Source organism: Eumetopias jubatus, unplaced genomic scaffold (assembly GCF_037043125.1).
Source record: "Eumetopias jubatus isolate StellerSeaLion01/CBP00866 unplaced genomic scaffold, mEumJub1_p1.0 scaffold_3, whole genome shotgun sequence".
Lineage (NCBI taxonomy): Eukaryota > Metazoa > Chordata > Mammalia > Carnivora > Otariidae > Eumetopias > Eumetopias jubatus.
In genome coordinates this window covers 147,131,339-147,143,540 of record NW_028274809.1, presented here as the reverse complement: position 1 = coordinate 147,143,540, position 12,202 = coordinate 147,131,339, and the positions used below count along the sequence as shown (strand labels likewise).

Genomic DNA, 12,202 nt, shown 5'->3' with positions numbered 1-12,202 from the left:
AGCACCAAAAGCTATAGGTGACGTTGGAACATATAAGAAAAGATCTGCACCCTAAGATTTTAGAGTACATTTACTTTTATTTTCCATTACACAAAAACATATTAAAATAAACTGCTTTCTTTTTAAAAAACACTAGGGTTTGAGCCAAATTATATCTATATACATATATATCAGAATAAAATATTATGATTCATTAGTTAGTTGATTCCAAGTAGTTTATTTTACAGATTTTGTTTGCACTGCTTGTCATAAAATCAGAAATGATACAGCCAGACATGAAGAGAATGTGCTAAATTATTTTATTTTATTTCATTTGAATAGAAGATAAGATTTCTTTAATTCTTTTTAAAATCAAAGACAGAATAAACATAGATTATGGAGTCTCAATTTGGTAATACTTCCTCTGCCTATACATTCTACTAAAAGTATTGGCTAATTATATTTTACATGAAACAAGAACATAATTTCCAATGTTTTGACAAGCAACAAATTGCACATTAGTTAGTTGTAAATAAATTTATTAGAAACAGTTGTCCATGTTTGTAGATTCTCCTTTGAAAGAGTAAATTAATTTAAGGCTCATCATTCACAAGAAATGTATTATAATATCAAAGCAATAGTTAAAAAAAAACCAGAAACAGAGACCAAAGCATACCTACTGAATAACAGGAGAAATGTGATACTGCAACATGATGAAAGAAGAAAGTATGTGAGGTTTATGATATCAGCATGGTGCCTTCTGGTAATGAGATTTTCAGTCATGATTCATTTGGCTCGATTATTCTGCTAATAATGTTATCTGTGCTATAATATAAACATAATATTGGTTTCCACTGAGAAATGTAAATTACAGATTGTTAAGCATTTTTTTCTTGAGGATTCTTCAATTGTCAATTAATTGGTGGAGATGTCAGCTTTTTTAGACTTCAACATGTAGTACTATTGTTCTTGAAGTGTATTCACAACAGTAGGTATATGGGGATTCTAATTTTTCTACAATAAGATTTGAATAACCTAATTGAACAGAGAATTTACCCGGTAATGATCAATTTACATGGGTAATTATTTAGCTTGTACTTACATGGCACAATTCAGTCATAAATATATTATTTTCTACATGTGGGAGGATGAGTCAAAACTTGTCTGACTTCTCTAACAATTAGTATTTGTTAAGTGCTTTTTAGTCACCAGAAATTGGGTGAACGATTTTACATGAACCTCTTCATTTAATCCTTCCAGTTATGTTCAGAAGTAGGGTTAATAGATTATGGTAAGAACCAGGAAACTGAGGCTGAATGAGGCAAAGTTAGTCAATCCAGCCAACTTCACACAAGAGAGTACCTGTCTAAATTACAAATTTCAAGGAAATTTAGGTATCTCAGAAAGTGGGCTCTGGGAGAGATCAGTAGGCAAGAAGTTACCTAGAAAGCGTTCATGAGATCACCACTTTTGGAAGAGAAGGTAAGAAAGCTGGGCTCCATTGGGGCACCTAGTTGTCTCAGTCCGTAGAGCATGTGACTCTCGATCTTGGGGTTGTGAGTTCAAGCCCCATGTTGGGTGTAGAAATCACTTAAAAATAAAATCTTAAAAGAAAATTAGGGCTAAGATGTATGCTCCAGAAAACAACCTCATCACATCTACTGCATGTATAGATAGATTAAAAAAAAAAAAAAAATGTCTGTTTAAAGTTCAGGAGCGCCTGGGTGGCTCAGTTGGTTAAGGGGCCGACCCTTGGTTTTGGCACAGGTCATGATCTCAGGGTCTTGGGATCAAGCCCTACATCAGGCTCTGCACTCAGGGCAGAGTCTTCTTGTCCCTCTCCCTTGGAGCCTCCCCTGCGCATGTTCTCTCTCTCTCTCACTCTCTCAAGTAAATAAGTAAAATCTTTTAAAAAATAAATAAAGCTCTTATACTGGTGAAGCTCTGATTCATATTAGACTAATGTGTAACAAGATGAAAGTAAATTTGTGAAAATATCACCATACTGTTGTCATGGTTGGAAGGTAATTTCTCAATTGTATATTATTTTAAGTTAAGACTTTAAAATAAAGACAATAGGGGCGCCTGGGTGGCTCAGTTGGTTAAGTGACTGCCTTCGACTCAGGTCATGATCTCAGGGTCCTGGGATGGAGCACCACATGGGGCTCCTTGCTCGGCGGGGAGCCTGCTTCTCCCTCTCCCACTCCCCCTGCTTGTGTTCCCTCTCTCGCTGTCTCTCTCTCTGTCAAATAAATAAATAAAATAAAATAAAGACAATGGCATTCACATATTGAAAAAGTAATAGCTTACTATAGACAGCAAGATCTAGTGGAATTCTATCTTCAAAACTATAAATTATGTCAGTTGAATAACTACAGTTTAACTATTTCTTGCTGTTCCTTTCTTGTTTATAAAACAATAACAATAATAAAAAATGCCTTGCATCACATGTCTGCATGTATACTTATGGATTTTATATAAATATAAAACATTAATAAAGACAAGTATTACTTTAACTGCACAGGATATTAAAGGAAATATAAGTTGCATTTTTAAATACAGAGGTAAACATTTTATGATAGCCAAACTGGAATTCAAGCTGGAAGGAGAACTGTACATATAAGAGAGAGGATATATATGTATATGTGCATATATATATAGAGATCATCAATTTCAAAGAAAAAGTATGATAGTAAGGAATATAAATATACATAATATAAAACTCTATGAAATGCATATTTTAGAAATAGCCTTAGAGGCAGGTAAATGAGAACAAAGATTATTTTAGTTATAATAGGTTATAATGGGAAGTTCCAATAATAAAAAATGGTTCTACCTACTTGCTATTTCCAGGTCAAAATACTGTATGTCTCTGGAAAAAGTCTAGGAAAAAAAAAACTACTTATAATCATGTGACCAGATTTTTAAAGTAGAACCCGGGGTTTGCAAAGTTAAAAATATGTTTCAAAGCAACAAGATTTTATTTTAAAGTAGAGTAATGTTTTATAGATATAGAGATCATATTGTAATACGAAGTATTTAAAATATTAATAAAAAGTAAAAATATTAATAAGTTCTTGCATTAATATATATTCTACAGATTTTATCTTTGTCTCAGAAACCATCACTGTGCAACTATTCTGTTCTAGCTTTAATTTAATTTACTTTTTATTTTAATTTAAAAATCTACATGTGGCTTGTGACTATTGTATTGGACAGCACATGGACAGACCTTTTCTAAGACAAATGTGGAAATTTTAATACAATGGAAACAGGAAAGTGACTCATATACCCAAAAAACTATCAAGTTAGTAAAACATTGTGGATCCCAGATTAGCTATACAGATCGAAACTCGAAAGGCTCACCAACCCTGCTTTAGGAAGACAATGCAAGAAATGGTGTTTATGACCTTTACTGACCACTAGGAGGCACTGATCTGATAACAGGTAAGGAACACAAAGAAAAGCCACTCTATAAAATAAACATGCCAGGGTAAAGGGTCTTGACAGTAACAAAACAAGAAAAAAGATAAGTATTGCCTGTTTGACCACTCCCTCTTTTTGTTTAGGTGAATGGTGTCAGTGAGCCAGAAATAAAGGCCTTAAGTAGTATGTGTATTCTCAGACAGGCAATCCTCCTACAATATTTCTGCTTTGAATGCTTGTCATGAACATGATAGGCAGGAATCCATGGCAACGAGAAATATATGAAAGGCATCAGAGAGCAAAGCTAAGCCACTCTGCTATGACAAATATTATATTTGCATTTTCCTGATTTACCTAAATTAAAGCTTTCAAATCCATTTGTGGAGACTTCTTTTTAATTAATACCTCTTTTTGAAAGACAAGCACACCCCCTAGAAGACTGGGGGAGAAATTAGAGGGAAAAAAAGAACAAAAAAACCCCCATACACTAATTTAGTCTTGCATAATATTGTTTTCACAAATAATTTCTAAAGCAAAATAAAGCTTTGAACAAATACAATTCCAGTTGGTTTTGTTTGTTTTCCAATAGTAATGCATATTGTACACAAAATCTTATGTATAGTAATAAAAAAATTTAAGTGTCTATTAACTATAGTTTGAAATTGCATTAGTTATTTCTGCATAATTAAGCAAATGCTTGATTGACCTTAAACTCAGACTTAAAAAACTAAAACTAAGAAAGGAAATAAATCAAAGATATAGAATTTCACAGAAATATTTCTCCTCTCTCTAGTCCCTTTTTTCTCCTCTACCTAATTCAAAGCAATATTTTGCTCCCTTCAACCCTTATTTTAGATGAAGCTAATTTCTGATATAATAGTAGCCCAAATCAGCTTAGTTTTGGAAAGATTATATTCTATATTATGTGCTAATGAACACTTTGGACACTATTATATACTGTAGTATTCTCAGTTTACAACTGAAGTAAAATAACAGCACACAAATTAAAAAATACAATCTTTGCTCCAAATATGAAAGTGTTGGGTCCTTGGTATGAAAAAAGTTAACCTTAGGTTTTGCATCTTCCCTTAATTGGAGGACCATTTGACTCTGCTCATTATTAATTGCCAGTTTTTTTTTTTTTTTTTTTTGTCAGAAACAATACAAATGAGTTTCTGATAAAGAACCTCAGTCTATGATCCAGCATCTTAGGAAAGCTTTACCTGAAAAGAAACACAGATATTATCTCAGTTGCACAGGGCAAATATACCAGAGTGATTGAGCATGGGAGCTCTGAATTCAGTTTGTTTGGGTCCAATTTCAGCACACTTTCTTTAGTTATACTAGCTTTCCCTTTATATAATGGAGGTTGTAATCACACACACCATACAAGGCTGCAAAAGGAAAATCACTTAGCAGATGGCCTGGCACACAGTAAACCCTTGACAAATGTTAGCTGGTGTCTTTATCATCATCATTATCATCATTGTAATCACCCTCATCTTCATCAAAGCAATTTTTAGCCATGTTAGTTCAGGAAAAGGATCTTGTTGACCATCTCAGCTCTTTTGAGTATCTTAGCAGTGTACAAGTAGAATTTCATTTATATAAGTTCTTTTACAAAAACCTTACAAAAATTCATGAATTAAGGCTTTTCTAAGTTTTATTTATTTTTTAAATATTTATTTATTTTGAGAGAGAGAGAGAGTGGGGCAAGGGTCAGAAGGAGAGAAGCTCAAGCAGACTCCCTGCTGAGCACAGAGCCTGACTTGGGGCTGGATCTCATAACTCTGAGATCACGACCTGAGCTGAAATCAAAAGTCAGTCGCTCAAAGGACTGCGCCACTCAGACTCCCCTAAGTTATAATTATTTTAATAGGGTAGCATCAATTTAACAGTCGAGGTCCCAATTATCTAAACAGCCTATGTTCCAATTTATTTCTTATTTCCCTCAATTAGCTTAGCACATATATTTTTAGCATCTGTAATAGATTTCCCATTCTAGCATTGGAGGGTATCCCAAACTTCAAAATAGTTCTTTGGTGAAGTTTGGCAGGCTTACATCCTATCATTGTTCTCTGCAAACTAGCACCACGCAGGACAAAATGTCTTCTCAAGGGTACAATGAAATGTTTCCTCAGAAAACATAAGAGGTTGATGAATGAACATGAGTTAAAAAAAAAAAAATGTTATTTGTAAAATCAAGAGAGGTAGAAGAGCAGAGCAGTTCAAAGTTCAGGCTTTGGAGCCCGATTGGATTGGCTCCCCTTTTTACGGGGTGTATATATCAGTCAGGATAGGGTAGGTGTGACTGTGATAGCAAACACATGCTAAAATTTTCTTGGTTTAAGATAACTAAGTCTATCTCTCATTCATACCTCATTTATCTTTATTGGTCTTCCATGTCTTCCTCACTCCTGACCCAGGCTTTCACTTGACACATCCTCCATGATCATAGCAGGTGAAAGAGAACATGGTGAATTTTACACTAGTTCTGAAAGCTTATGCCCCGAAGTGACAGGTACTTCTACCTGGATAAACCAAATTACATCACCATTTTTGAATTTCACAGGAAGGAGATATATATTTCTTCTAAGGAGAGAGGTTCAGTGTTAATGAAGTAATACTACAGTTCATTCTATTGGGTGACTATATAGCAACAACTAAAATTTTTATCTCTTGAGTTTTCCTAGCAGTAAACTGGGAATCGTGAAACCTATTTCATAGTGTTGCTGTGGGGACCAAATAAGATACTTTTAAAGCATTTAAGAGATTTTGAAGCACATGACAAGTGGTTAATTAGTCGATTTTAGTTACTTAGATCCCATATGAGAAAAATCATAATTTAAAAACCATGGTTTCTAAAAATAATATTTTAATAATTAGTTTACAAGTGATAACTCATATTCCTAGTATTGCTTTTGTGGCAGAAGAAGTAGTATTATTTTCATTGGACAAATGAAAGATTTGGTTAAAGTTGATCAAATCATGGTTCAAATATAGCTCTTCTGACTACATACTGAGACGTAAAAGACGGGCAGACCAAAACTGAGAAGAGAGCTAATGAACCGTCTACCCAGAAAAATGTATATAAGCAAAATTTTGCATAAATCTCAAACATTTACTGACTCTCCGAGGCTAAGAACCCCCATTCTAGAAATTGCTTCTTCCTGGTGGAAACTTAGCCTTAATTAGAAAGTTCTTATTTTAGTATCTGTTGTCAAATCTTTAAAAGAATAGAAATATTTTTCATTATTTTTCAAAACTATTTGAACACAAAATTATAAATTCGTGGACTATCTATTTGGAGTAGTTTCATTAAAAAAAAAAAGCTGAACAAATAGGGGTATGAATGGTACCTCCTAGCATTAACTGGGGTGAGCCTAATCCTACATTCAAACTACTTCTATGACCTTATCCGTGGCTGCTACAATTCCTGTATGGTTCTATCAGTAATCTTCAAAAAGAGTTTTCTAATCCTTCAGTTCTGATATTTAACTATGGAAATGGAGGATTCTTACTTTCACTGAAAATAAACTATACCTATTATATACTTATTGTAGTAGGTAGTGATCAGACTTACCCAATATAAATCCTTTCTTCCTCCCATCCAGATGTGGAATCTTTAGTTCTAACTTTGAATATGAGCTGGCCTTGTTTTGACTTAAAAAATGTGGCAAAAATGATGGTTTTAAGGCCATATGCGCCTAGCTTTTAAGAGGCCCAGAAGCTTGCCTTACTGTGTTTTCTGGGCAAATGAGGCCTCTTGTAAGAATGACCACCCTGAGACCACTGTGCCATAAGGAAGCCCAAAACTGTCGTGTGGAGAGGGAGGCCCTGTGGAGGAACACTGAAGTGCCAGACGTGTGTAAAGTTCTCTCGGATCTTTAATGCAGCCTGACCACCTGCTTTATGCAGCAAGTGAGTGACCTCAGCTGATCCATCTTGGAGAAGAGCCATCCAGGAAAGCCCAGTCAGCTCATAGAATTGTCCAGAAATAACAAATTGATATTGTTTCAAGACATTAACTTTTGGAGTGACTTGTTATGCAACAATAGATAATTGAAACATCTATTAAATAGATACAGTTTAAAAGATCTTTATTTATAGGGATATGTTATTTAAACAAAATGGAATGAATAGCTTATTTTGGTTGTTCAGTAAGGTTGCTGATTTATTTCATGCTGTTATCAGTGTATGTATTATGGGTGGGCAAGTTGTTTTTAAAGCTATATAAGAAGAGGTAACCCTCGGAGCCCTTTGGGCTCTCAACTCCCATAAAGAGAGGACATTGGAGTTCAGTTAAGTTCCTCATGCTCTCCTCTAAAATTGCTTCTCTATCATGGGTGGCAAATGAAAGTAGAAGGCTCTACTAAAACCTATAAATACCTCAAAGTGTGGCCAGGGAGAAGTCAGGCTTGGGGTTGGAGAGATATAGGAACCGAGCATTCTCCTTGTATGCAGCCTGCAGATGTGGAGGAAGTTGTCAAGAAGAGCGTGCAGACCGTTGTGATAGGCCGAGGGATGAGTGAGGCCTTAAAGGTGCCTCCATCAACTGCAAAGTGCTCAGAGAAACAAGGCATTGATGTGCGGGTCCTGCAGAGAGGGCAGGCTTATTAAAGGACTATAATGCTTTGGCTGACAAAGGCATCAGCGTGGTAGGGGTCTTCCATTCCATCTGCTGATGGAGACTTAGGAGAATAAATCACTAAGCTATAATTTAAAAAAAATAAAGCTACATAAAGAATTTTTTTTAGTTTTTGCATGGTTGACTTAAACGTTTTAAAATATTCCTGCTATTAAATGAAACCTGGAAAATATGCTTTTTTTTTAAGAAACAGAGTAAAAGAATGGCTTTTGTATATTTAACTCATAATTATATCACTTTTATTCCAAATCCTTCTATGTCTCTTTAGCTTGAATTCTAGGCAGATCCTCTCACATTTCCTTATATGGATTCCTTTTATTCTAGCAATGTTGATTACTTCTATTTTTTTCTTCTTTCGTTTTTTCTTTTTTTAAGATTATTTATTTTAGAGAGACAGTGAGAGAGAAAGAGAGAGGGAGAGTATGTGCATGAGATAGTGTGAGGGAGAGGGAAAAGCAGACTCCATACTGAACATGGAGCCTAATGCGGGGCTGGATCTCACCATCCTGAGATCATGACCTGAGCCAAAATCAAGAATCTGATATTTAACTCACTGAGGCACCCAGACACCCCATACTTTCATTTTTCTGTGCTTTCCTGTAACTCCCTTCTTTTCCATTCTTGGCTTTCTTAAATATTTCTACTTATTCTCAAAAACTGTACTTAGGTTCAGCTGTGTCTGTGAAGCTCTCTGTGATATCACTTATCAAGAAATTAATTACTCCATTATCTGTACTTGTATCATTATCTATTAGCGTGTAACAACATTACCACAAACATAGTGTTTTGAAACAACACACATTTATTGTCTCACAGTTTTTGTAAATCTGGAGTTTGGGTACAGCTTAGATGAATTCTTTGCTTCAGGATCACATAAAGCTGAAATTAAGATACTAATCATAGCTATAATCTCATCTGTTGCTAGTCTGGGGAAAGAACTGCTTCCAAGCTCATATGACTGTTGGTAGTATTCAGTTCTTCTCAGGCTGTTGGGCTGAGAACCTTGGTCTCTTAATTAAGTTACCCTCATTTGCTTCTTACATGGCCCTTTCCCTAGGCGGGCTCACAACATGTCACCTTCCATCCTCAAAGACAGCAAGGAAAAAAGTCTCAGCTAAACAGATAACTACAATCTTATGTTGTCTTACCCATGAACTGATATCTGTCACCATTAGAGACTAAATATTTGTATTCTTCCCACCACTAGTTCACATGTTGAAGCCATAACTCCCAGTGTGATGATATCTGAGATGGGGCAACTAAGAAGTAATTAAAGTTAAATGAAGTCATAAGGGCAGAGCTCTGATTCCATAGGATTAGCTTCTTCATAAGAAGAGAAAATCAGAGAGCTTGCTCCCATCTTCCCTCTGTGCACATGCACTGAAGAAAGGCCATGTGAGTATGTAGCAAGAAGAAGGCCATCTACGAGCCAGGAAGAGAATCCTCATCAGAAACCAATGGGCCAGAATCTTGATCATGGACTTGTCAGACTCTAAAAATGTAAGAAATAGATTTCTGTTATTTAAGCCATCTGGTCTTTGGCATTTTGTTATAGTAGCCCACACAGTCTAATTACCTTTACAATATTATTTTGATTAGAACCAAGTCCGAGGCCCTACCCATACTCAAAGAGAGGGAATTTACACAGGTATGAATACCAGGAGGTGGAGACCATGAGGGCTACATTTAGAGTCTGTATACCAGTCTTCTTTTTTACTTTGTATTACTCTATTATGCATGCATGCTGCTTTAGGACCAATGGTAATAGCCAGAACTATTCATATATATTCCCGTGGTGCTTCTTAAAACATGATAAATTTGTGTTTTTTGGCCCTGTTTAAAGTTAGTCATGGTCATGTGACTTTCTCTGACCAGTGAAATGTGAGTGGAAGGTATTGTGTCATCTCTGAATGGAAGATTTGAAAGCCAGCAAGTGATTTACCTTGTTTCTTTCCCTTTGCCTTGGTGATCATGTAACCATAACACAAACTGGATCTGTCAGCTTGGATCCTTGAGCCACTACAATGAGCAAGCAGGGTCTCACCTCTAAATTCTATTGGACATGTGGTATGAACAAAGAAATAATTTTTATTGGGTTAAGCTAATAAAATGTTAGAGATGTTTGTTAATCCAGCATGAATCAGGTTATTCTAATACAGAATTCTGTACATGCTTTTTATTCATATGTGTCTATGTAAGATTTTAAACTCAGTGGGGACAGGAACCACCTCTGCTTTGTTTACTCCTTTATACTCAGTTTTTAGTAAGTATTTGACATATGTTTGGAACTCCAACATTTATTAAATGTATGATTTAGTAGATAAAGGCATCTGACTCTATTTCACTAATTCCTATATACATTTGACTCCCTTTTTCTGGAATGTAGTAAACTAGAATAATATTAAATATGGCCACTAATAAGTTATACATACATTTGTTTTGGCATATAAATTACTGAAGATATACCTTGAGAAGCTTGTAATTGTTTGATAAGGCTGGATGAAAATTTAAGCAGGTGAAGATAAGCTACTTTTTTCACTTATTAGCTTATCGTGACCTTGGTCAATTTAACTTCTGTGAGGTTCATTTTTCTCATATATTAAACAGAAAAAAGTAACATTAAATATGCCATTTGGTTGATATAAGAATTAAATGAGATAATACTTTGCACATACTTTATGATCTGCCAAGTCCCAAGCAATAACATAAACCAACTTTTTTTAACTTTCTGCAGAAATCAACTGCCTCCTGAGTTTAAGTATTCTTACTATCATTGTTCTAACAGCTATGAATTTTCTGTCATCTTTTCTTGTTGCTGAATGGAAGACACAAATAGTAGACGGTAAAAGTGTTTGTTCCCAAATTTTGAAGATCTGGAGGTAAAATTTTAAGAAAATGTATACAGAAAATGAAATATGACAGGATAATTATATGCACTCTAATACTACCTTCAAAAATATGTCAGGAAAAAAATAAGCTTAGGAGAACAGGCCTATAAGTTCAAGGAGGTGGTTATTTTAATGCTCTATTTTGAAGAAATTGTATAGACATAGCTCATTTGTGAGAAAATGTAATCCCTCTTATATTACAAAGGTTACAGAATCTTTACACAGTGTTCTATCAAAAAGTGGTTTTATTTCTTGGAGCTCCAAAGGACTGTTTTTGTTATCTTCCTCATTACTCATAAACTCATAAAAAATGTTAACATATCCATTTCTAACTATCCTATATTTTCAAAGTTACAAACAAAAACCAATTCTATCTTTGTTTCAGGGACTAGATAAATTGTCCATGCCTTACAAAAGAATTTCAAAATAGATTACTGAATCAGTTGCTGATGTGAGAAAATTGCATATAGAAAGTTTTATTTTGATATATTTTCATTATATCTAAGTAATAAAAACTGCTTAAGGATACAGCCTACCATTTCATACTGTCAGGAATTTTGAGAGGCTATTGTGACAAGTTCTCAATAGCTTTCTCTAAAATGTGTTAAGGAAATTCAACTTAGGCAAATTTTAATGAGCCATATTCTAAATTATATATTTTATCCATACATTTATATTTGATTCACAAGTGTGAGCTTAGTAGCTTTGTAGCTGTTTTTTTTAAAAAACACAGTTACATAATATATTGTTTCTCATATATTGGTTAAAGATGAAAATATAGTATCTTCACCATATTGGAATAATTCTCGGATTCCTTGTTTACCCTTTAGGGTACTATAAAATAACTATAATACATGCACACAGAGAAGGTAAGGAATATTTAAAGGAAAGTGCAGTAAGTCACTTCTGTGGTAACCAACACCAGGCTGAGCTTAGATAATTTTATGTAACAAGTTTAAAGAAATCAAACTTCTTCAAAGTTTCAGTCAGCCCAATTCCCTGTGATTTTTGTTTCATTGTAGCAAAAATTATACTGATTTTAAGATAGATGTCTCAACAAAATGTAAGCCAAAGACCTCAAAACAGCACACTGAGAAGCAAGCACACTAATTTCTGCTTTGTCACTATCTGTGTGATTTGGGGGAAAAAACATTTCTGGACTTTTCTTTTAATTACAAATCAGAGCGGTTATTCATGCTTCTAATGATCTCTAATAATCATTCTAATGATTAATGATCCACTGCTTTCAAATTCTTTCAAT

At 34.5% G+C, this 12,202-nt stretch overlaps 1 pseudogene; it reads left to right on the top strand.

Annotated features, from left to right (window-relative positions):
- The first annotated feature begins 7,718 nt into the window (after positions 1 to 7,718).
- On the top strand, positions 7,719 to 8,090 carry LOC114209421 (mth938 domain-containing protein pseudogene; annotated as a pseudogene).
- Positions 8,091 to 12,202: the final 4,112 nt, after the last annotated feature.